Raw genomic sequence first — 25,172 nt, forward strand, 5'->3', positions numbered from 1 at the left:
TGGCACTGTATACCAGTAGTAAAAATTGTGGGTGCACGTAACCCCAATATATTCTTTGAATTCCCAGTCAGACACTGGCACTATATGGCAGTAGCAAGAAATGAGGGTATTTGTATTCCCAATATATTCTTTGAATTCCCAGTCAGACAATGGCACTGTATACCAGTAGTAAAAATTGTGGGTGCACGTAACCCCAATATATTCTTTGAATTCCCAGTCAGACACTGGCACTATATGGCAGTAGCAAGAAATGAGGGTATTTGTATTCCCAATATATTCTTTGAATTCCCAGTCAGACAATGGCACTGTATACCAGTAGTAAAAATTGTGGGTGCACGTAACCCCAATATATTCTTTGAATTCCCAGTCAGACACTGGCACTATATGGCAGTAGCAAGAAATGAGGGTATTTGTATTCCCAATATATTCTTTGAATTCCCAGTCAGACAATGGCACTGTATACCAGTAGTAAAAATTGTGGGTGTATATAGCCCCAATTCTATTGCTAGGGGACTTGCAGGGTATTTCTGGGGTGAAGGTGGGGGGGCACACCGTTGGAACGGGTATCGGGGTATATATCGGGTATACGGGAATACACTGACAGTGTATTCCATTCAGGATCCTGGGAAAGCTGGGTTGCGGCGATTGAGCCCGTCAGTGCCACGTTACACTGACAAGCTTCTCCCTGGAATTTAGCTCTTACAAGAGCTGTTGGTTGTCTTCTCCTTCCTATCCTAGCCTGTCCCTGCCTACCCAGAATCTAAGCCCTAGCTAGCTGGACGGAAACCTCCGTCCTCGGTGAATTGCAAGCTCAGAATGACGCGAACCTGGGCGGCGCTGTTCTTTTAAATTAGAGGTCACATGTTTTCGGCAGCCAATGGGTTTTGCCTACTTTTCTCAACGTCACCGGTGTCGTAGTTCCTGTCCCACCTACCCTGCGCTGTTATTGGAGCAAAAAAGGCGCCAGGGAAGGTGGGAGGGGAATCGAGTAATGGCGCACTTTACCACGCGGTGTTCGATTCGATTCGAACATGCCGAACAGCCTAATATCCGATCGAACATGAGTTCGATAGAACACTGTTCGCTCATCTCTAAATGTTACTATATGATATATGCAACAAAATCTCGTTCATTTTTATCCAAAAGCAGTGAAGTTCTCAAAAGCAAACCAATTCTGTTTAACTTTCTGCACACAAGTCTATCTGTCAGAAATCCATCCTATCATTTATTTATTGTGATTTCTCTGAGAAAATAGAAGAAATTATATATCATTTACTTTCCATAGAAATACTGTCATAAAAGGGAAGAACGTCCTTGAAATACTTCTGATAATTGGTTGGCTTTATGTATGTCAGAGGACCATGAATCCACAGCCAAATATATTAACTCAACCTATCATGAGAAAAATAGCACAGATATGAGCCAGACAGCATCTGTTTATAGCGGCAAGGTAAGTAATACCAACTAATATAGATAAAGCTATACACCATATATAGGACTGCTTACTGTGCCATATAGGTCCCCTGAGCTCTATTCTATACATGATATGTTATTTTATTAAAATAAAGATTCCTTATGGCGAACCATTGCTTATATATTACAAAAAATCCATTTACAGAACTATTTTTACTCTATACCGATACCTTTGTCCAAACCTGAATACGAGACAATCTAAAATTATCATTATATAGTCCATATGAGGTCACACTTCTGGAGCATTGTTTCTTTGGACCATTCCATTGTTATTCCTCCTAGAAAAGTATGAATAATTTGACAAGTTGGGGTGTACCGCTATGTACCCCAACAATGTCCAATCACTGCTGCCAGAGTTCGACTATGTAAGACACACCCCTTTGACAAGAATGGCAATGGAATGGTATTACAAATGGTACTGCCCAGTTGTCCATTTATTTATACATTGGTATGAAGAATATCAGAGGAATGGGACAATGCAGAGTTCTAAGAAAACTTGTTCCAGGATTGTTATTTTATGAGGAAATATGACATTTTAGGAACAGTGAGGGTCCTTTTTAAGAATATCAGCATGTATGGTAACAGACTAGAGAGAACTTTGTAAAGGAGAGTTTCCATAGTCTCAGAATATTCTGAAAATCCTTCACGTGTTCCCTTCATTTTTTACCTGAAAAGAGAAGTATTGAGAGATGACCTCGAGAACGCCGGGAAATGGGGAAATGTCATACGTCAGGCTAATATTGTAAGACTACCTTGACAAAGTCACAGTGTTCATCCCAATAAAATCCCAAGCGGACTCGAACAACGGAAACGCAAATGCAGATGTAAACCTAGCATTATGCATAAATCTCAATGTCACTTCCTTTACTACAATATATATGCAATTGGTAGAATTTATCAAGACTGGGGATTCTTATACCGATCCTAATTAATTTCCTGACAGATACAAGATGTACCGCATGTGGCCTCTTAGTAATTCTTGTGCATATAGGTGCGCCAATCTATGCCAGGAACAAGATGACAGTTCCTGGGCATCCCCTGCCTGCCTAGATTCCTGCCCTTTTAATCCAATGTCTAAAAAAGTGGCACATGGCAGGAGCCAAGATGAGTGGTCATGTGCCAAAAGTGCACCAACCTGGGGTGCATTTTTGGCCACTTTCTAGGTGCTTTCCAGATAGTAAATATATGCCACTGTCTGTTTTTTTTCAGTGACTATGAAAGGCCAAAAATACCATTATATTACTTTTGAGCTGGAGCTCTATGGAGAACATTTACTAATGTAGTATAACATTTGGACAGTATAAACATCAGGTAAGCTATCAGAATGTGTGCCAGATCTATCACAGTGTTGCTGTTAGATTTAGCCCCTCTTTGGGGCAAGTTAGACTCACTTTCCTTCTTCATGCCACCTTTTGGGTGCTATGCTTGAGTCAAATATTTTGCACCAAATTGGCAATTTTACAACTCCATAGTTGTGCCCCCTTTCAAAAAGTTTGTAGTAAAGTGCAAAGATTGTTTTTGTTGGTGCTTATCAGTATTACATTTATCTAAACTGATATGTGCCAAAATTAGTAGAATAGGTTAGATAGAATTTGCACCCCCTTGGCTGATATACTTCTATACCTTTGTAACACTTCTAAAATCTCTCTAGCAAGAACTATGTTTTGGTGTATATCAGTATTAAATTTGTTTATGTTGATTTGCACCAAAATTATGCTGCATTACTGTCAGAATACTGACCCAGCAACTACATTAGATCTGTCCTTTTACATATGAGAACCATTACTGGATACTGTACAGGTACGGCAATGAGGACCAAAGCTGTTCCATCAGATGCCAAATTTTTTCCTGGGTGGTTTGCAATAAATTGAAGAAGAAAAAAAAAAAACAATTAGAAAAATTCAGACTACCGGTTACCAGTTTCTTGTAAAGAAGCACATTTCATCTGCAGTAACAGACATAGTGCCATCCTTATCTGTGCAGCTTTGGTACTGCAGCTAAGCTTCATACAAGTGAATGGGATTGCGCTAGGGCTATACATAGATAGATAGATAGATAGATAGATAGATAGGAGATAGATAGATAGATAGATAGATAGATAGATAGATAGATAGATAGATATGGATTAGACTGGTGCTTAAATACTGCAGAATCTTACTGAATAACAGGGTACAAGAAGTTGATCCCTCATATATCACACAGTGTCACATGACCCTGTTGCACAAAAAGTTTTAGGATCTCGGCTATTGACTTCTAGCATTAAAGTGAATCATTCAACTTGTGCATTTCTTAAATACATTTGTATTTTACCATTCACCTATTTTTTTTTCCTGGTGTTGTTTTACATCAGTTTTATAGATTTCTTTGCTTCCTTCCTTTTTCTTAATTAAAATTCACAGATTATACAGTTTTTTGGGATTGTTTTTGTATATTTCAGAATTTTTAATTATGGTTCTCAAATGCACCTGTATTGCTGTCCAGATCGTCCTTGTGTATGTAATATACATTAGGAGAATATCATATTTGTAAGTCGAAATTTGCAAATAAAGCTCTATATACAATGTACATTTTGTGTTATTTACAAGCCTGGTAAATAAAGTGATGGTTGGCATGGTGTAGGTCATACTAATGCAGCTCAAGTGCACAGCGCCACCTAATGGACAGCGGAATATATAACTGGTTTATATAACTAAAATTACTGACTATTAGAGATGAGCGAACAGTGTTCTATCGAACACATGTTCGATCGGATATCAGGGTGTTCGCCATGTTCGAATCGAATCGAACACCACGTGGTAAAGTGCGCCAAAATTCGATTCCCCTCCCACCTTCCCTGGCGCCTTTTTTGCACCAATAACAGCGCAGGGGAGGTGGGACAGGAACTACGACACTGGGGGCATTGAAAAAAATTGGAAAAAGTCATTGGCTGCCGAAATCAGGTGACCTCCATTTTAGACGAATAGTGGATTTCAAATCCGGGTCATATGAGAATGTGAACTTTGTGACTATGAGACAGGGATAGCTGTACAGGCAGGGATAGCTAGGGATAACCTTTATTTAGGGGGGAATGTTATTAAAAATAACTTTTTGGGGCTCTATCGGGTGTGTAATTGTGATTTTTGTGAGATAAACTTTTTCCCATAGGGATGCATTGGCCAGCGCTGATTGGCCGAATTCCGTACTCTGGCCAATCAGTGCTGGCCAATGCATTCTATTAGCTTGATGAAGCAGAGTGTGCACAAGGGTTCAAGCGCACCCTCGGCTCTGATGTAGCAGAGCCGAGGCTGCACAAGGGTTCAAGCGCACCCTCGGCTCTGATGTAGGAGAGCCGAGGGTGCACTTGAACCCTTGTGCACCCTCAGCTCTGCTACATCAGAGCCGAGGGTGCGCTTGAACCCTTGTGCACACTCTGCTTCATCAAGCTAATAGAATGCATTGGCCAGCGCTGATTGGCCAATGTATTCTATTAGCCTGATGAAGTAGAGCTGAATGTGTGTGCTAAGCACACACATTCAGCTCTACTTCATCGGGCTAATAGAATGCATTGGCCAGCGCTGATTGGCCAGAGTACGGAACTCGACCAATCAGCGCTGGCTCTGCTGGAGGAGGCGGAGTCTAAGATCGCTCCACACCAGTCTCCATTCAGGTCCGACCTTAGACTCCGCCTCCTCCGGCAGAGCCAGCGCTGATTGGCCGAAGGCTGGCCAATGCATTCCTATGCGAATGCAGAGACTTAGCAGTGCTGAGTCAGTTTTGCTCAACTACACATCTGATGCACACTCGGCACTGCTACATCAGATGTAGCAATCTGATGTAGCAGAGCCGAGGGTGCACTAGAACCCCTGTGCAAACTCAGTTCACGCTAATAGAATGCATTGGCCAGCGCTGATTGGCCAATGCATTCTATTAGCCCGATGAAGTAGAGCTGAATGTGTGTGCTAAGCACACACATTCAGCACTGCTTCATCACGCCAATACAATGCATTAGCCAGTGCTGATTGGCCAGAGTACGGAATTCGGCCAATCAGCGCTGGCTCTGCTGGAGGAGGCGGAGTCTAAGATCGCTCCACACCAGTCTCCATTCAGGTCCGACCTTAGACTCCGCCTCCTCCAGCAGAGCCAGCGCTGATTGGCCGAATTCCGTACTCTGGCCAATCAGCACTGGCTAATGCATTGTATTGGCTTGATGAAGCAGTGCTGAATGTGTGTGCTTAGCACACACATTCAGCTCTACTTCATCGGGCTAATAGAATGCATTGGCCAGCGCTGATTGGCCGAATTCCGTACTCTGGCCAATCAGCACTGGCTAATGCATTGTATTGGCTTGATGAAGCAGTGCTGAATGTGTGTGCTTAGCACACACATTCAGCTCTACTTCATCGGGCTAATAGAATGCATTGGCCAATCAGCGCTGGCCAATGCATTCTATTAGCGTGAACTGAGTTTGCACAGGGGTTCTAGTGCACCCTCGGCTCTGCTACATCAGATTGCTACATCTGATGTAGCAGTGCCGAGTGTGCATCAGATGTGTAGTTGAGCAAAACTGACTCAGCACTGCTAAGTCTGCATTCGCATAGGAATGCATTGGCCAGCCTTCGGCCAATCAGCGCTGGCTCTGCCGGAGGAGGCGGAGTCTAAGGTCGGACCTGAATGGAGACTGGTGTGGAGCTATCTTAGACTCCGCCTCCTCCAGCAGAGCCAGCGCTGATTGGTCGAGTTCCGTACTCTGGCCAATCAGCACTGGCCAATGCATTTCTATGGGGAAAAGTTAGCTTGCGAAAATCGCAAACTGACAGGGATTTCCATGAAATAAAGTGACTTTTATGCCCCCAGACATGCTTCCCCTGCTGTCCCAGTGTCATTCCAGGGTGTTGGTATCATTTCCTGGGGTGTCATAGTGGACTTGGTGACCCTCCAGACACGAATTTGGGTTTCCCCCTTAACGAGTTTATGTTCCCCATAGACTATAATGGGGTTCGAAACCCATTCGAACACTCGAACAGTGAGCGGCTGTTCGAATCGAATTTCGAACCTCGAACATTTTAGTGTTCGCTCATCTCTACTGACTATCCCTTTGGCCCTGGAAGTGCTGCAGAGCTGTAGAATTTCCATATATCTGCAAATCTGTCTGCAGACTAGAATTCACTCATATATGGCATGTAAATAAAATCCAGACAATATAGGGTAAAATAGATATAAAATTACCTTGCTGATTTATCCGAGTGTGAGATATGATAGATGGAAAGAAAATAAGCTGTGAGTGTGATTTATAGGTTTACATAATAGAGGGAGAGAAGCTGAGCTCTGTGATATATAGGATTTTATGATAGAGGAGGGAAGCTGAGCTATCCTATAACCCTATATATCACAGAGCTCAGCTTCTCTCCTCTATCATATAACCCTATATATCACAGAGCTCAGCTTCTCTCCTCTATCATATAACCCTATATATCACAGAGCTCAGCTTCTCTCCTCTATCATATAACCCTATATATCACAGAGCTCAGCTTCTCTCCTCTATCATATAACCCTATATATCACAGAGCTCAGCTTCTCTCCTCTAGCATATAACCCTATATATCACAGAGCTCAGCTTCTCTCCTAGGAAGCCTAGGAACCAACCACCTCCCCACGAGTTAAGGTGAAGCATGGACAAGAGAGACAAATAAAGTATGGAGGAGAAACTTGCATGAAACTTGTGTACTGTTTCTTTTAAGGAATCCTTTTGTGTCAATTGTTTATGCTTGGAAGATGCCTGCAGCCAGCAGGCTGGACTTTCCTGTGTACACATGGAAGGCTTCGTTACAGCCTATAAGTACTATCCATGCTACTGTAACACACTGAATTTCCCCATGGTGGGACTAGTAAAGGATTATCTTATCACAGAACTCAGCTTCTCTCCTCTATCATATAAACCTATATATCACAGAGCTCAGCTTCTCTCCTCTATCATATAACCCTATATATCACAGAGCTCAGCTTCTCCTCCTCTATCATATAATCCTATATACCACAGAGCTCAGCTTCTCTCCTCTATCATATAACCCTATATATCACACAGCTCAGTTTCTCTCCTCTATCATATAACACTATATATCACAGAGCTCAGCTTCTCTCCTCTATCATATAAACCTATATATCACAGAGTTCAGCTTCTCCTCCTCTATGATATAACCCTATATACCATAGAGCTCAGCTTCTCTCCTCTATCATATAACCCTATATATCACAGAGTTCAGCTTCTCCTCCTCTATGATATAACCCTATATACCATAGAGCTCAGCTTCTCTCCTCCATCATATAAACCTATATATCACAGAGTTCAGCTTCTCCTCCTCTATGATATAACCCTATATACCATAGAGCTCAGCTTCTCTCCTCTATCATATAAACCTATATATCACAGAGTTCAGCTTCTCCTCCTCTATCATATAACCCTATATATCACAGAGCTCAGCTTCTCTCCCTCTATCATATAACCCTATATATCACAGAGCTCAGCTTCTCTCCTCTATCATATAACCCTATATATCACAGAGCTCAGCTTCTCTCCTCTATCATATAACCCTACTAGCTTTTACCCGCGACTTCGTATGCGGTGATTTGAGAATTGGGCGGACACAGACGTGTGAAACTGTAAAAGTGCTTTAAAAAGTTTGGTGGGCTAGCAAATGTGATGTGTTATATTGTGTATGTAGTAATACAGACAATGTGATGTGTTGTATTGTGTATGTAGTGATACAGACAATGTGATGTGTTATATTGTGTATGTAGTAATACAGACAATGTGATGTGTTGTATTGTGTATGTAGTGATACAGACGATGTGATCTGTTATATATAAATGTGAGTGAGTAGAGTGAGGGCTACTCCTGAGGTGACAGTAAGGATTGTGCAGGCAGGTTGAGGCAGGAAATGCCAGGCAGTGTGTGTGAGTCTATAGCTGGGGCTAGGAGTCCTGCTTTTGTGAGTCTCCTGCTAGGAAGCCATGTTGTTTAGTGGCACCAAAAGTAGCCTGTGACTCAATCCTAAGAGAAAACTATGCTTGTGGAAAATTGCACGCAATATATCATAGAGCTCAGCTTCTCTCCGCTATCATATAAACCTATATATCACAGAGTTCAGCTTCTCCTCCTCTATCATATAATCCTATATACCATAGAGCTCAGCTTCTCTCCTCTATCATATAGCCCTATATATCACAGAGCTCAGCTTCTCTCCTCTATCATATAACCATATACAGTATATCACAGTGCTCAGCTTCTCTCCTCTATCATATAACCCCATATATCACAGAGCTCAGCTTCTCTCCACTATCATATAACATATATATCACAGAGCTCAGCTTCTCCTCCTCTATCATATAATCCTATATACCATAGAGCTCAGCTTCTCCTCCTCTATCATATAACCAGGGGTGAACCTGGGCTTTCTGCCGCCTGAAGCGGCGTCAGAAAGCCCCCCCCCCCCCGGAGAAGGGGTGGAGCTCAGGGGTGGGGTCGCGAGAAAGGGGTGGGGGCGAGCAGAAGGGGCGGGTCAAGCGGAAAGGGGGCGTGGCAGAGCGGCATTCGCAGGCAGAGAGCAGGGGGGGAGAGGACCTGCTCTCTGCCTGAGTGTGAGGGGTGGCCGCTGGAGCAGCACTGCGTCCAGCAGGGCCGCACCAATACACCGCTCACTTCCTGTGTCGGGCTGCAGACACGGTGACGCTAAGCCAGTCCAGGACAGCTTGTCCTGGACTGGCTTAGGTCAGCAAAAATGCTGCCCTCCCGAGGCCCTGGCATAGCGCCGCCTGAAGCGGTCGCTTCAGGTCGCCTCATGGGAGGTGCAGCGCTGCATATAACCCTATATAACACAGAGCTCAGCTTCTCTCCTCTATCATATAACCCTATATATCATAGAGCTCAGCTTCTCTCCTCTATCATATAACCCTATATATCATAGAGCTCAGCTTCTCTCCTCTGTCATATAACCCTATATATCACAGAGCTCAGCTTCTCTCTCATTATCATACATCATGTTGGTTGGATGTAGAGGCAGTATTAACAGACTACTTTGATGTCCAAGCCTTATTGAATGACACAAAGCAGAGGTCTTGAAAACTCAATACTAAACATATAATGGAAAATTATCCAACTTTTATAATAAATAACCTTTCCTTGCTGAAACAGAATTCTAAACATGAGTTCTATTAAATATTTCTGAAGAACAGTCTTTACTACTTCTTATAGCGAGTTCATAAAATAGATTTTTTACTTGGAAGTAAAGTAGTCATTTTCAGGGAGCCTGGTTATATTTTTATGTCCAGACACCAATTTTAAAATAAAAGACTTTATAGGTCACAATTGCCTTTCATGACAGAAATTGATAGTTTCAATCTTTTTTCATGTTGCAAAAGAATAAGTATCTTTCCAATGTAACTGGCAAAACTCTTCATTTTTAATAGAAATGGGAATAATTACATTAGATATTAAAAATATATAGACTGTATTTATTAAAGGGGTTGTCCCAAGTGAATAACCAGAAATTAAAGTTATCCCCTATCCAGGCTGAGTTATAGTGGTCACATAGAAGTTCTGTCAGGCCATTCAATTCTTTGGGACTGCCAGATAGGTTGAGCACTGTACTTCTCTCTCAGGACCCCACTTCATGTGATTGGTGGGGGTCCCAGTGATAGGACCTCTTCTTTCGTGTCCTATGGATAGAGGATATCTTTAATTTGAGCAACTGAATAGCCCACCTTACGTAGGCTCCATAGCTCCATCTTTCTGTCGCTTTGCTGTTACCTCCTCCAATTTGACATATGTAGAAAGATTATTATTAATACACTAGTACCATCCATGGCGACTAGGTCATCATTTCAATTTTTTGGGTATTTGGTTGCATGACATTACAAGAATCAGATCCACACTTGTCCATAGGCTGTGTTTGGCATTGTAGTTACTGCATGGAGGCCTAGTAGGCCCGGCCAGATGCTGGGTCTAATACACTGAATGTCAGAAGTATTGTAGGGTATTATACAAATGTATATTTTTGTTACTCTCTTCTCCCAAAGAGTAAAATAAAAATGGATCAAAAAATAGAATACACCCCAAAAGAGCTAGAATACACCCCACACTACAGCTCATTGACTTCTAATACACGCCGCCTATGTTAGGCATTAGCCATACACTAGAGGGTGCCATTCTCTTGGGCTTCCATTAGCATCTCTTGACTTTATTAGGTAAATATACCTATCTAGTATCAAGGCTAGTAAAACAATGAATAATGTCCACAAAAATATAAACTGTACAAAAATATACTTTATTTATTAGTTACTTGAGCAGAAAAAGAATGTGTTTAAAATCAATTAAAAACATAGAAAACAATACATAAGTGGGAGTCACAGTGAGAAGAGCATAAACAGTACAAAGAGTCTTACTTTGTTGTTTTTCCTTTTTTTTTTTTTTTTTTTTCTTATGGTAGAGTTGGAAGGGACCTCAAGGGCCATCGGGTCCAACCCCCTGCGAGTGCAGGTTTTCCTAAATCATCCCAGCTATATGTTTATCCAGATTCCGCTTGAAGATTTCCATTGATGGAGCGCCCACCACCTCCCGTGGCAGCCTATTCCACTCTCTCACTACCCTCACTGTCAGAAAGTTTTTCCTAATGTCTAATCTGTATCTCTTTCCCTTTAGTTTCATCCCATTGCTTCTTGTACTTCCTTGTGCTAATGAGAATAGGGTAGATCCCTCTGCACTGTGACTACCTTTCAGATATTTGTAGACTGCTATTAAATCTCCCCTCAGCCTTCTCTTCTGCAAACTAAACAATCCCAGTTCTTTTAGCCGCTCCTCATAGGACATGGTTTGCAGACCTTCCACCATTTTGGTTGCTCTTCTCTGGACTTGCTCCAATATATCGATGTCTTTCTTGAATTGAGGCGCCCAGAACTGTACACAGTATTCCAGGTGTGGTCTGACCAGGGAAGAGTACAGCGGAATAATGACCTCTCTTGATCTAGATTCAATGCTTGTCTTAATACATCCCAGAATTTTATTAGCCTTTTTTGCAGCAGCACCGCACTGTTGGCTTATGTTGAATTTGTGATCTACTATTATGCCCAAGTCCTTTTCCCCTATGCTATCACTTAGTTCTATTCCTCCCATACTATATATGTTTTTTACATTTCTGTTACCCAGATGTAGAACTTTGCATTTGTCCCTGTTAAATACCATTTTGTTCGCCTCAGCCCATTGTTCCAGTGTGTCTAAGTCCTTTTGAATACACTCTCTCTCCTCTCTAGTGTTGGCTATTCCTCCTATCTTCGTATCATCTGCAAATTTTATGAGTTCCCCAATAATTCCATCGTCCAGATCATTTATAAAGATATTAAAAAGTACTGGGCCCAGAACAGAGCCCTGCGGCACCCTGCTTTTGACTTTCTTCCAATTCGATGTGTAGCCATTTAGTATTACTCGTTGTGCCCGATCATTAAGCCAGTTGTGAATCCACCTAACTGATTTTTTGTCAAAGCCATACTTAATCATTTTTTCAATAAGAAGGTTATGTGATACTTTATCAAATGCCTTACTGAAGTCAAGATATACTATGTCCACGGCATTCCCTTGGTCCAACCATTCAGTGATTTTGTTGTAGAAGGAAATCAGGTTAGTCTGACAAGATTTATTGGTCATAAAGCCGTGCTGGCTCTGGTTAATTAATGCCTTCCCATCCAGGTACCGAAGTAAATGTTCCTTGACAATTTGCTCAAAGATTTTTCCTGCTATCGAGGTCAGACTTACCGGCCTGTAATTTCCTGGATCGTCCCTTTTCCCCTTTTTGTAGATGGGGACAATATTTGTCCTTTTCCAATCTAAAGGGACCACTCCTGTTTCCCATGACTTACCGAAGATTATAGCAAGGGGTTCTGTTATTTCCTCTGCTATCTCTTTCAGGACTCTAGGGTGTAAATCATCTGGTCCTGGGGACTTGGTTTCCTGTAACTTGGCTAAGTGCTCTCTTACCAGACCTTCGCTTATAGTCAGCTTGGAGTCCTCCTTCCCCTCATCTCCATCACCATTAATGTCGATATTTCCATTAGTTTCTTGGGAGAAGACGGATACAAAATATGAATTTAGTAGCTCCACCTGCTGTTCCACCATGTTAACTGTTTCTCCTTTGTCATTCTTCAGGACTCCAATGGTCTCCTTCACTTTTCTTTTGCTTTTAACAGATCCCCAAAATCCTTTTACCTTACTCTTTGCCTCTTTTGCAAGCTTCAATTCGTGTTCAGCCTTAGCTCCTTTGATGCTTGTCTTGCAGAGTCTGCAGACTGCTGTGTACTCTTCCTTAGGTATAGTTCCCATCTTCCACTTTTTGTATGTTTCCTTTTTCCTTTTTAGCAGGTTATGTAATTTTTTGGTCATCCATCCTGATATTTTTAGGTGCTTCCCATTTTTCTTCCTTCTAGGTATTGTTAGTTCCTGTGCTTTAATGATTTCCCTACGGAAGATTTCCCACCCTTCATGTGCATTTTTGTGCTTAAGAATTTTGCACCATGGAATTCTGCTAACCCTTGCCTTCAGGCTCTTGAAGTCTGCCCTGCTAAAGTCGAGCCTTGAAGTCTGTGTCTTCTCAGGTCTTCTTCTTCTTGCAACCCCAAACTCAAGTATAGCATGATCGCTGAATCCCAGTGTCCCTGCTACCCGTAGTCCCTTAACCATGTGCTCTTTGTTGGTTAGGACTAGGTCCAAAATGGATGTTCCTCTCGTGTTTTCTTCTACTAGCTGGGTAATCATGATACATATACCATAGAAGGGTCAGAGGAGCCCCCCTGACGAAGGGTGTGAAACGTACGTCGGCTCTGAGTGGGAGTCACATTGGTGAGCACAATACTCTATATACTTGTATCTGAGGAGTTTGAGTATACCTTTATGTATGCAGGCACATATAATTGTGGCTAGTGTTTTATTTGCTATTTGCACATGCTAGTCTTGCACTCTATCTATTGATTCATTCATGAAGTTAGATACATCTTAAGTAAAATGCTCCACTTTGTGGATAATGTATTCTGACCTATGTATTTATACTTTTGCACTTGCACTTACATTATTGCAGCTCACATTTTTTGGATCCACAATATTTAAATTATTGTGCATACTTATATACAGTGGCGTAACTACCGCTGTAGCAGCAGAGGCAGCTGCCACAGAACTATTCAGTTGAATTAGTGTCCTACTAGTAAGAATTCTCCTGTGTTCTGATTACCAATGTTTTTGACCTTGCCTTGACCTCTGACCTTGCCTTTGCCTCCTGATTTTGTACTGTGCTTGCTCCTATTTATGACCCCGGCTTGCCTCTAGACCTCCGCTTCCTGAATTAGCATTTTGTACTGATTGACCATTCCTGTTACCGACTCGGCCTGCCTGACGTTCCCATTGGATTACCAACTGTACTGCGTTTCTCTCTTAGTGACGACCCTGGACCGTATGACTACACTTTACTCTCTGCTGCCACCTTCTGACCACCCGCCACAGCATTCTGGATCCTAGGACCTACACCGCTACCAAAAACATGTGCTGGTAACAGAACTTAGTGTCTGGTTTGCTGTGATTGGTGGTGTGCTGTGTATTTGTCGTTTCCTGACCCGTACCGCTCTGCCCAACAGTGCAGCCAAGTCCATCCTCATCATCTGGGACTCGGGTGACAAACATTGTGGGGATGGAGTTGGTGCTGCTAGGGTGGTGTTGAACCAGCGCCGCACCTCCCATGAGGCGACCTGAAGCGACCGCTTCAGGCGGCGCTATGCCAGGGCCTCAGGAGGGCGGCATTTTTGCTGATCTAAGCCAGTCCAGGACAAGCTGTCCTGGACTGGCTTAGCGTCACCGTGTCTGCAGCCCGACACGGGAAGTGAGCGGTGTATTGGGGCGGCCCTGCTGGACGCAGCGCTGCTCCAGCGGCTGCCCCTCACACTCAGGCAGAGAGCAGGTCGTCTCCCTGCCTGCTCTCTGCTTGCGAACGCCGCTCGCTCCACTCGGCCACGCCCCCTTTATGTTCGACCCCCACCCCTTCCGTTCGGCCACGCCCCATTCTTGTGACGCCGCCCCGCCTCCGGGGGGGGGGGGGGGCGGCTTTCTGACGCCGCTTCAGGCGGCAGAAAGCCCAGGTTCACCCCTGTGTTGAACACATGGCACCATGTTTACTAGAGATGAGTGAATAGTATTCGAAACTCTAGTTTCGAATACCTCGCTCCATAAGAATGAATGGAAGCGGCCGGAGCTTAACCCCTTGGTGTTCGGCTTCTTCCATTCATTCCTTTGGGAGCGAGGTATTCAAAACTAGAGTTTCGAATACTATTCGTTCATCTCTATTGTTTACCATTTAAATCAGTGTATTGCTTCGTTCACACTTATACCTGGTGTCCGGTGTGTGCATTCTGCCAGGTTTCCGTCTTCAGCCCCGGCAAAACTGGACAGGGGCCGGTGGTCAGCTATAAAACCCATTCACTTGAATGGGTTTGTAAAGGTGACTGCCCATGTCCGCCTGCAGCCTGTCCTTGGGGAAACCGTTTTTTATCCGGACACAAAGTTGGACATGCAGGACTGTGCATCCGGCTAAAAAAGCGGTCTCCCCGCGGACAGGCCACAGACAGACACGGGCGTTCACCTTTACAAACCCATTCAAGTGAATAGGTTTTAAAGCTGACTTCCAGGTTTCCGTCCCCTGTCCAGTTTCACCGATACTGAAGACAGAAACCTGCCAGAATGCACACAACAGACACCGAGCTCAAGTGTGAATGCCCCCTAACTAGTACTGGTTCTCACTATTAGCTCAGACCTGCATCTGTTCCCTTACCAGTGCTAAGTTCTTTGGAGCATGTAAATGGGGTATAAAATACTCTATTCACTTGGTAATGCTTTGCAGAGAATTCAACTGTTAACAGGACTCGGAGAATTGTAAATGTGTGACCGTGGTCTAAATATACATGAAATTGTTTTTATAAGTATTTTTCTATGAACAGAGAGGACGTGACAGCATTTACAAGAAAAAAAATCAAGTGTTGCATTAAGAAATGGAAACCTCTTGCTGTGGAAAATCTATTTTTACATATTCTGGCCACTGAAGGAATTCATTTGCCATTAAATGTATATAAAACTGCTGTCGCTTCTGCGGTAGTTTTTGATTTTGTGCTCTTGTGCCATCTTGTGTTCATTCATATATAAGCATAGAAATAGTTTATATTTTTGATTTATGATTTTAAGAAACACTTTGTTAACGAAACTTTATCCGTTCCCACCACAGGCATTTTTCATTTTTGCTTGATTTCCCACCTTCCAAAAGTCATACCTTGTTATTTTTCCATTCACACAGGTGTATCAGGACTTATATTTTGTAGAATTAAGGCCTGGTTCAAATCTGCGTTCGGTATTCTGTTCGGGGAGTCAGCTTGGGGACTACCCTGAACAGAATACCGAACACATTGACAAGCGGTCAGGTCAGCTTATGAAAGCACACGGACCCCATGGACTATAATGGGGTCCTTGTGTTTTCCGCGCAGTGTCCACTCGAGTCATGCGGAGATATAACTACTTCATGAACTACTTTTCTCTCCGCATGACTCATGTGGAAAACACACAGACCCCATTATAGTCTATGGGGTCTGTGAGCTTTCATAAGTTCACCCCTTGTCAATGCGTTCAGTATTCCGTTTGGGGGGTCCCCAGCCGGACTCCCCGAGCGGAATACCAGACCTAAGTTTTTTCCTAATGGTAACAATTAATTTTCCATAAAATACACAGATAAGCAGGGAGAAAATTCTGATTGAGGTGGAATAACAAATTGTATTTGCACCTCTTTCTTACGGGTTTTGTTTTTACAGCATTCACTGTGCACCCCCAAATGACATGTTGCCTGTATTCTGCTGGTTGATATCATAATGTAATACCACACTTATAGTTTACGTTACAAAAATTCATAACTTCAATGCTATAAAATTCTTTCTTTGAGTCACCATATTTTGACACCAGTAACTTTTTTTTAGTATATTTCCATGGACAGAGCTGTGTAAAGAGTCTTCTTAAGTGGAACAATGATTTAGACCCTCAAGGCGAGACTGAGCATTAGGGGATCTGACCTTCAGCACAATACAGTACAATACTAATGTATTGCAGTATATTAAAAAAATCCATTGACTGTTATCACAGCCTATAATAGAAGCAAAATACTGAATAACCTGGGAGCCTTCAAAATATTCCGGCTGTCATGGAACAAGAAGAGATCGCTGCACCCCAACTTTGCCATGATGGTACCTGCACGCCACAGCACTTGGATGCCTCAGTCATATTTGACATCCAGAGGGTTAATGCTTGCAGAGAGGACTCCGATCACAGTCAATGCTACTGGACGTTTGGCAATAGAAGCATAGTAATGATAGGCCTCTAGGCTGTGATGGAAATGGATTGTTGTCCCCAAATCTCAAGGCAACATGATGCACCAACGCTCTTCAGATGCCTTGGCTACATTTGACTTTGGCAAATGAATGGCCGTTGCCTTTGATCAAAGAGGACTCTGATCATGGGAATTGCTGCCAGATTTCCACTGTAGAAACCTGTAAGCTATGGCGCCTGCTCAGCTCCTAAGTGGGCACCATTTTTAAGGTCCCAACATCCACCATACTATTACAGTGGATGTTGACATGGCATAGAGGAGTGTCTCTATATAGGTGGTATTCATTTCTGTCTGCAAAAGCCGCCTGTCCGGTTCCTCTCTTAATAAAACACTTAGGGTATGTTCACACGGCGGAATTTGCATTCCACGTATGAACATTACGTGTGGCTAGCCACTCCGGATTAGGCCCAAATGAATGGGCCTAATCGCGAGGGAGCCTCGTGCCACGGACGCCACGGCTGACTCAGCTGCAGAATCAGTGGCAAGAAGGGTCATTTCGCTTCTTTTTTACGCTACTAGCTATTCAATGTCAATGTCAAGTCAATGGGAGCCGGTTTGGCCAGCGGATTTTGAGGCAGATTCCGCCTCAAAATCCGCTGCCAAAAAACTCAGTGTGAACTGACGCTTAGGCTATGGCCCCAGCAACACATGACAATTTTTCCCACAGCGTTTTCCTCTGCCAACTTTCTGCTTCCATTACACCCATAGGGAAACCGCCAGCATTTCCGTAGGTATAATTGACATGCTGGGAATTGCAGCAATTCTACTGTGCATAAAACACTGCAGTTTGCCAAAGCAAAGAGTGACTAGAAAAGGAATATAAAGTATATAGGCAGCTCTTGTAGTTCTCCCTTCAGCTCAATCCACGCCTGAGTTTGGTTAAAAAAAACCACAGCAAAATTTGCAACACAAAAAGCTGCTTTTCTGCAACGTGGGGCCTGAGACAAAAATAAATTCTGCAGCAGCTGCAGTGTGTGCTGTACAGATCTATGCATCAGTTGCTGAGGATTTTCTTTTTGAACAGGATACAAGTGTTTTATGCAGGACAGTAAGCCCACCCTCCATTACTCTTCAAAAAGAGGTTCTTCAGTAGCTGAGTTGTAAACTACTATGCCATTCACTATCTCTTATACAACAACCCTTAGGATCACTACATGTTTAATGTGTTCTATTAACACCTAAAGAAAACAAGTCCACCTTGGAGTGTCTTTTCTGTAAATGTCAGGGCTATTTAGTATGGGTAAGTGTATTCCACAACCTGCCCTCGGTTAACCTTAAGAAGAGTGTTCAGTCCTTTGAAATACATTTCCTATAGCAATTTCCAGTTTTATAACGCTAATAAGGTTTGCTGTGTTTGGGTGAGCGGCGGGGGGGTAATGATTGATAGACACGGGTTTTCTTTCTCAATACGTTATTTAAATGTCAAATGAAATCTACATTCAGGCTGTTAACATTTCATTTAAAAGGTTATGTCCAAAATCGGCCTGATCTTTGTCTTCATACACTAATCATGGTAACAATCTATTAGAGGTGGTGGCAGAAAAATGAGACAGTCTGTCTAAATGACATAGACGAACATGAGGACAAAAGAAAAAAATGCTATTATGGAAGGAAATATACAGAAATGCAGGAGCGGCTCAGTGGTCACCATTTCTACTCAGTATGGACAGGGGTGAACCTGGGCTTTCTGCCGCCTGAAGTGGACGTCAGAAAGCTGCCCCTCTACCCCCGAAGGAGGAGGCGGAGCTGAGGGGGGCGGGATCACAAGAAAGGGGCGTGGCCGAGCGGAAAGGGGGCGGGAGCGAGCGGCGTTCGCAGGCAGAGAGCAGGCAGGGAGAGGACCTGCTCTCTGCCTGAGTGTGAGGGGCGGCCGCTGGAGCAGCGCTGCCTCCAGCAGGGCCGCCCCAATACACCGCTCGCTTCCCGTGTCGGGCTGCAGACACGGTGACGCTAAGCCAGTCCAGGACAGCTTGTCCTGGACTGGCTTAGGTCAGCAAAAATGCCGCCCTCCCGAGGCCCTGGCATAGCGCCGCCTGAAGCGGTCGCTTCAGGTCGCCTCATGGGAGGTGCGGCGCTGAGTATGGAGTTCTGGTTTTGAGTCCAGCTTGGTAAGTATTAGTGATCAGCGAACAAGACGAGTTTGATACAAATTTTATAAAAAATCGGGGTTCAGTCAAACCTGGAATTTGTGGAGTTTGTTATCCATGAATCATTAGCACCTGAAGTCAACCACAAGGCTGGGGAATGAACACTGGATGCTGTGATGGGGACCAGGAGGTGAGGGGGGTTGAGTTTATGTTTTGCTACACCTCTGCCTCTTATATCCCAGGATCCGAAAAGATCCCAGTGTGTGATATTAGCATTTTTGGTTCCAATCAAACAAGTTAAATCTGAAATGACACTGATGGGTAAATCTCACAAGTTTCTCCCAACTCTAGTGACTATGTCTTTCCCTTATGTTCACTTTAGGATGTATCTCCTTAAAGAGATCCAGAGCAATGCACCCTTGGAAAAAGTATGTAAATGAGCTCTTATCCAAATATAAGAAGATTGTATGTACTCTATAGGTGCCTTGCCCTATTATCATGTGTATATAGGAGCACTTTTTCTCAATAATTACCCCAAATAATCATGCAGTTGATCAACTGACAGAGCAAACACCCATTGATCAACTGATTGCATCTGTTATGTAGAATGCAGATTACCTACAGCTACTGCTGGCAACTAGCTCATCTAAATAGAAGAGCAATGATATGGTAGCAATTGTACTTTTTATCTGCCTGTGTAAAAGTGTCATACAAACAAGATTCAATCAACATGTTATATCATCTGTTTGTCATCATTTGTCAGCTCCTTCAGACCCATTAAACAGGCTATAAGCATACCTCCCAACTGTCCTGGATTCAGTGGGACAATCCCAGATTTCAAGTGCTGTCCTGCTATTCTGCGGACACAGATAGAGTTGAGTACAATCATAAAGTAGGGAGCTGTTCATTCCCTTCTTCAACATTCAGGCCCTATTTCTTCTGCCAAAAGGTTGGAAGCAGCAAGGCCGATGTAGTGACATCATCTTATCACAGCTGCTGCTCTCAAGTCGCCAGCAGAAGAGACTATAGTGGATTGCAGGGAATGGGGTGAGGGGAGTATTATCTTTTTTTCTTTTCTTTAGTGCACTGTGGGGCCACAAAAAAGGGGGCAGTATAGTATGTGGGGCCAAAATGAGGGAGAATTATACTGTGTGGGGGACACAATGAGGGAACTTTATGGCGTAAGGGCTACAGGAAAGGGGCATGATAGTAAGGGAGTAACAAATTTGGGGATATTGTAGTGTGTGAGGGCCACAATGAGGGAGCATTATACTTTGTGGGGTCCACAAGAAGGAGGGTTATAGGGTGAGGGCCATGATGAGGGAACATAATCCCATATAGAGAACACAATGAGGGAGCATTATAGTATGGAGGCACCAAGAACGGGGCATGATAGTATGGGGGTAACACTTGGGGATATTGTAGAGTGTGAGTGCCACAATGAGGGTGTATTGTAGTATTACACTTTGTGGTGTTCACAAGAAGGAAGGTTATAGGGTAAGGGCTTTGATGAGGGAGCATTACACTGTTTCAGGGGCTATGAATAGGGGAATTATACTGTAGGACCTTAATGGTGATGTGATTATGTAAAGGGTAAGATATGGTATAGAGGCATTATAAGGGCGGGGGTGGGGGGTGGAGGAGTTAGAGCCCCAGCTTAATTTATGTAATTTTAACATGACACAATCCCTCTTTTAGGGAAAGCGAGCATTACTTTCTCAGTAATAATGTAAACACTCACCTGCATTCAGCTTTTCACAGTTGACTTTATCAGTTGGCTGGGTAGGCCAACATTGGGACGGCCCTTGCAGAAGTCTGGTGTAGATGTAGATGGCACAAGAGGGACAGTTTTCATTCTTATACATGACTCATAGATTCCTTGGACTTCGTCCACCTACTCATAGGTTAATTTTCATTAAGTAATCTGTGACCAGAATATTCCTCCCTGTGTAATGGCAGCATATGGCTAATAGGACCAATCACATAATACAAAGAACTCAGTTATGAGTCCAATTTATTCATGAGGGTAGGACCCCTCCCCCTCGCTCTTTCCAACACCTACCTCTCTTTTAGCAATGATTGACAGGCTACTGTGCCACTTTAATAGAGCTGGATGCAATGTCACATAACAGGGACCATACCACTAACAACCAAGCAGGTACATATCACAGAGGCAGACCAGGCAGATGTTATGGAGCCCGTGGAGAACTGGGGCTCAGCACAGATTTACCCCAACCTTTTGGGAGATAACCTGTGCAGAAAACAATTGATTTGGAAAATGGTTCAAAAGTAACAAAGTAACAATGTATTAAACGTTTGACTTTCAGGCTCCATATCTCACCATCCACTATAGCTTGGAACATGAGACTCCCATCATTTTATAGACAATGATCTTGGCTAACTGATACATAGATTTGACTTGCAACTATTTAGCGAATGATTAATTATGCAGATTCTTGTCATGTAACTGCATTGTTACTGTTTTACTCCTAATAAAATCTAAATTTTAATTTTTATTATTTTGTAAATCCACCTTTGGCTTTCAACACTGCCTGAATCCTTCTGGGCATGCTCTCCATCAGATACTGCTTAATCTGTTTTAATTTCTTTCACTGTCATTTTTGCAATGTATTGTAAAGAAACAATATTACAGCATGTAAATGAAGATCTCAATGTTTTCCAATAGAATCAGATGTACATTTATAGTATGTTCCTCTTCATTCCATGCTGTCGCTGCTATTTCTGCTGGATTCCACCATATAGCTAATAAATGATAGGCCCGGTGAACATAGTTTTATTATGCACTTATGTGTACGTGTCAAGTCAATTACGTAACCGCATCTGTCTGGTCATGTGATCACATCAATGTATTCCCTATGGATGTTGTACCATACTGAGCAGAAGCACAGAAGATTCACCATTGTTACACATTCACGCCCACTGGTTATGGCCACATACCGTCATTACTTTCCTAGTAACAGGCTCCCTTTAATTTCTGCGTAGCGCGCTGCCATTTGTTGTGTTGATGTGCAATGTTCCTTTAAATTGACATCTAAATAGGTCATAATAACAGCCCTCTGCATGTTCTCACAGCAGAGGAAAAAAAATAGACTGAAAACCCTACTGAGACTGATATGGCTGTGCCTGTACCTTCCGACAAATGAGAATAGTGCTCTGGGGAGCTGCAGATATATAAGTGAAAATATGCACAAAGTACACTGCTGAAACATAGACTTTAAAGCTTCCTGTGTAGTGATAAGAATTATCAGATGTTTCAGAAGACTCTCATTCATTACCCTTAGTGGAAGTATAAAAGTATATGGACAAAACAAGTGGTAAAGAGGATGCACAGATAATAGTGTGAACTGAGCTCACTTATGAGTCATGGGCAATGAGATAATACAGTAGGGAAATCTATATTGTCTCAGTCATAAAAGAAGATAGACATCATTAACATGGTTATTGAAAGTCCTCATGGGCAGGGTCCTCTCTCCCTCTGTACCAGGCTGTGCATTAAGCTCATGTTTATTGTACATGTTGCTTTTATTGTGTTACATTTATTTTTACTTCTATGATTATCACAGTATAAATTCCCTATCAGTATGTCTTTGGAATGTTGGAAGAAACCCAGACAAACACGGGAAGAACATGTAAACTCCTTGCAGATGTTGTCCTTGGTTGTATTCGAACTTAGGACGCCAGTGCTGCAAGGCATCTGTGCTAACCTTGGATAAATGGCACTTCAATATCAATATAATTAATATTACCCAGAGCAATAGTTTACATAGTAACTGTCCACAAATTAACATGTCCATTTCCCTTAGCATATGTCCCAATGCAAAGAACATAGCTATAAGTAGTGTGAAGGTTGCAGTTGCAGCTGGTCCCCTTTTTAGAAGACCTTTTGGCTCATATGGCTGCAACAAAGAGTAATATAGAGACATCCTATCCTACCCTACTAATATTATAAATTTGAAAGTTTGGATGTTTGTGTGTTTGTTAGTCAATCAGGCAAAAACAGCTGAATGGATTTGAATGAAATTTGGCACATAGATAGATTGTAACCTCGATTAAAATATAGGCTACTTTTCATCCCGGTATATGACATGGGTTCACAACTGTTGTGAGTTTATGTTCCTATACTATACTGCTCCTTCAGCAGCCTTATCTCAGGTCCCAGGGCTGTTATCTATCTGTGTAAACACACACTGACAGTCAGTGTACATGCATTTGCATATTATCTGATCTACTCCAGGCTCACACACTGGATGGGAAAACACCTTTAATCCACATTGGCACTTTGCTACTTTTAAACATGCCTGGAAAAAGAAAATCTAATTTGTTTGCAAAATTTTAAAACAAGAGCTATGAAGGAGCCAGAAGTCACAGAGTTCTCCTTAAGTGGAGCTGACGGGGATCATCGGCGCCAATCCCCATAAAGTCACATAACTATAGTCCATGGTCTGTACACTGCCTGACCTGGTGACAAACATCATCTTGTCCTAATATAGCTCCCCCTATTATATCACATAACAGAAAGCTGTTAAATTTTGCTCAGGGGACAGCAGTTTTAACCAACTTCTCTGTACACATGCACACTTGGCACAGCTGAGCATTTCATTTGTATTGATCTGATATAGGATAGTAATGTATCTCCCCCAAAATCAAATCCTTATCTCTCCATATCTTCTATCAGTATATGTATGACCAACTAAAGGGGTGTTTGCCAACTCAGGGTTTCACCCACAATCCTTTCTCCTCTCCTCAGTGACAAGTTGGAGGGCTTAGTCTATGTTATTTACAGCTAAGGCCAGCAGGGTGCTCCTGAGACTAAACTTCACAATGTTATCTCTGGGTTTACATTTATTTATTATTATTATAATTATTATTATTAACATCAATCTGCACAGAGAACTAAATGATCCTGCAGTGTGTCTGTGTTTCTTTCTTTTTTAGTTGCTATGATTCCTAGGATTTCTCTGCCATGAGCTTCTATGTGTTTCTCTCTTGTTATATACTACTGTACCATCTATGAAACTGTATCACTGAAATTTCCCCATTGTGGGACTATTAAAGGAATATCTTATCTTATCTTACATACAGAGATAAGAAGCAATGCTCAAGCACTGTTCTAGCCCTTCCCAGGGTTCAGCTGCTAAGCCCATTCATATCTATTAGACAGCTGGAAATTGACAAAGTGATCCAGCAAGAGTCCACTTGTGTGACCACTGCTCCATTTAAAGAGCAGTCTAAGGCACCCCTTAATTCATAAGCTCTCAATGGATATGGCCAAGACCAAATCTAGCTTTTGTGCTGCTGGAAGTGATAATAAAAATAGCGCCCCCAATAAAAAAATATTTTTTTTTAATTGTTTTGATGTGTTTTTTTATTTTATTTTATTTTTTTCATTTTGAGAAGTCCTACTTAGTTTCATGACTTAGGTGATATTCTGCAACGCTTCTGTATATGCAGTATACTGCCAGATTGCTGCACTTCTATTACATCCCATCTGTGGTATATACCCCATAAACCTTACACAGTATCTTTCTCTTCCTGTACTAGCCTTCCCTGGCCTCTCCTGGGCTCCTTTGCAGCATCCAGCACTCCATTGCAGTCCTCTTCTAGTCTTTTCTGGCCTCCTGGGTGACATGGGACACGGCGATATCATGACACTGGCACCAAAGTGTTGTGACATTAACGCATACGACAAGACTACCAGATGGCCTGAGTGGTCGCTTTGGGGCTGTGATACCACCCAGCTTGCAAGATGACGGCTATAATAGATCCCAGGAAAAGTAGTAAAGGTATTAGAGTTTATTATTTTACCATGCCAACCCTGGGCAACTGCCTATTATACCTTGCCGAGCCCAACTCATTAAAAACTAATTTACTCATCTTAAATGGTTAGTAACTTTTCTGACAACTTAGTTTCATTTAATTGACATTGTGTTTCTGGACCAACATGTAATGTACTTTAATTAAAAATGTTGCTGTTTTTTACATGAAAAAAATCTCTAAGGATCCTGCTACTAGGTGTCTCCCTTATAGCAACGTAAGTTCACCAGTCATGCCTGTAATGTAGAATGTAGTGGGTACCTGCATGTATCTACCCTATAGTTGCAGTTCAGTGTCCTAGATCTCCTATAGTATGGCCACATGGGCTTTTCTCAGCTGTTTCTTTGCTATT

The sequence above is a fragment of the Leptodactylus fuscus genome, chromosome 11 (assembly GCF_031893055.1).
Source record: "Leptodactylus fuscus isolate aLepFus1 chromosome 11, aLepFus1.hap2, whole genome shotgun sequence".
Taxonomy (NCBI): domain Eukaryota; kingdom Metazoa; phylum Chordata; class Amphibia; order Anura; family Leptodactylidae; genus Leptodactylus; species Leptodactylus fuscus.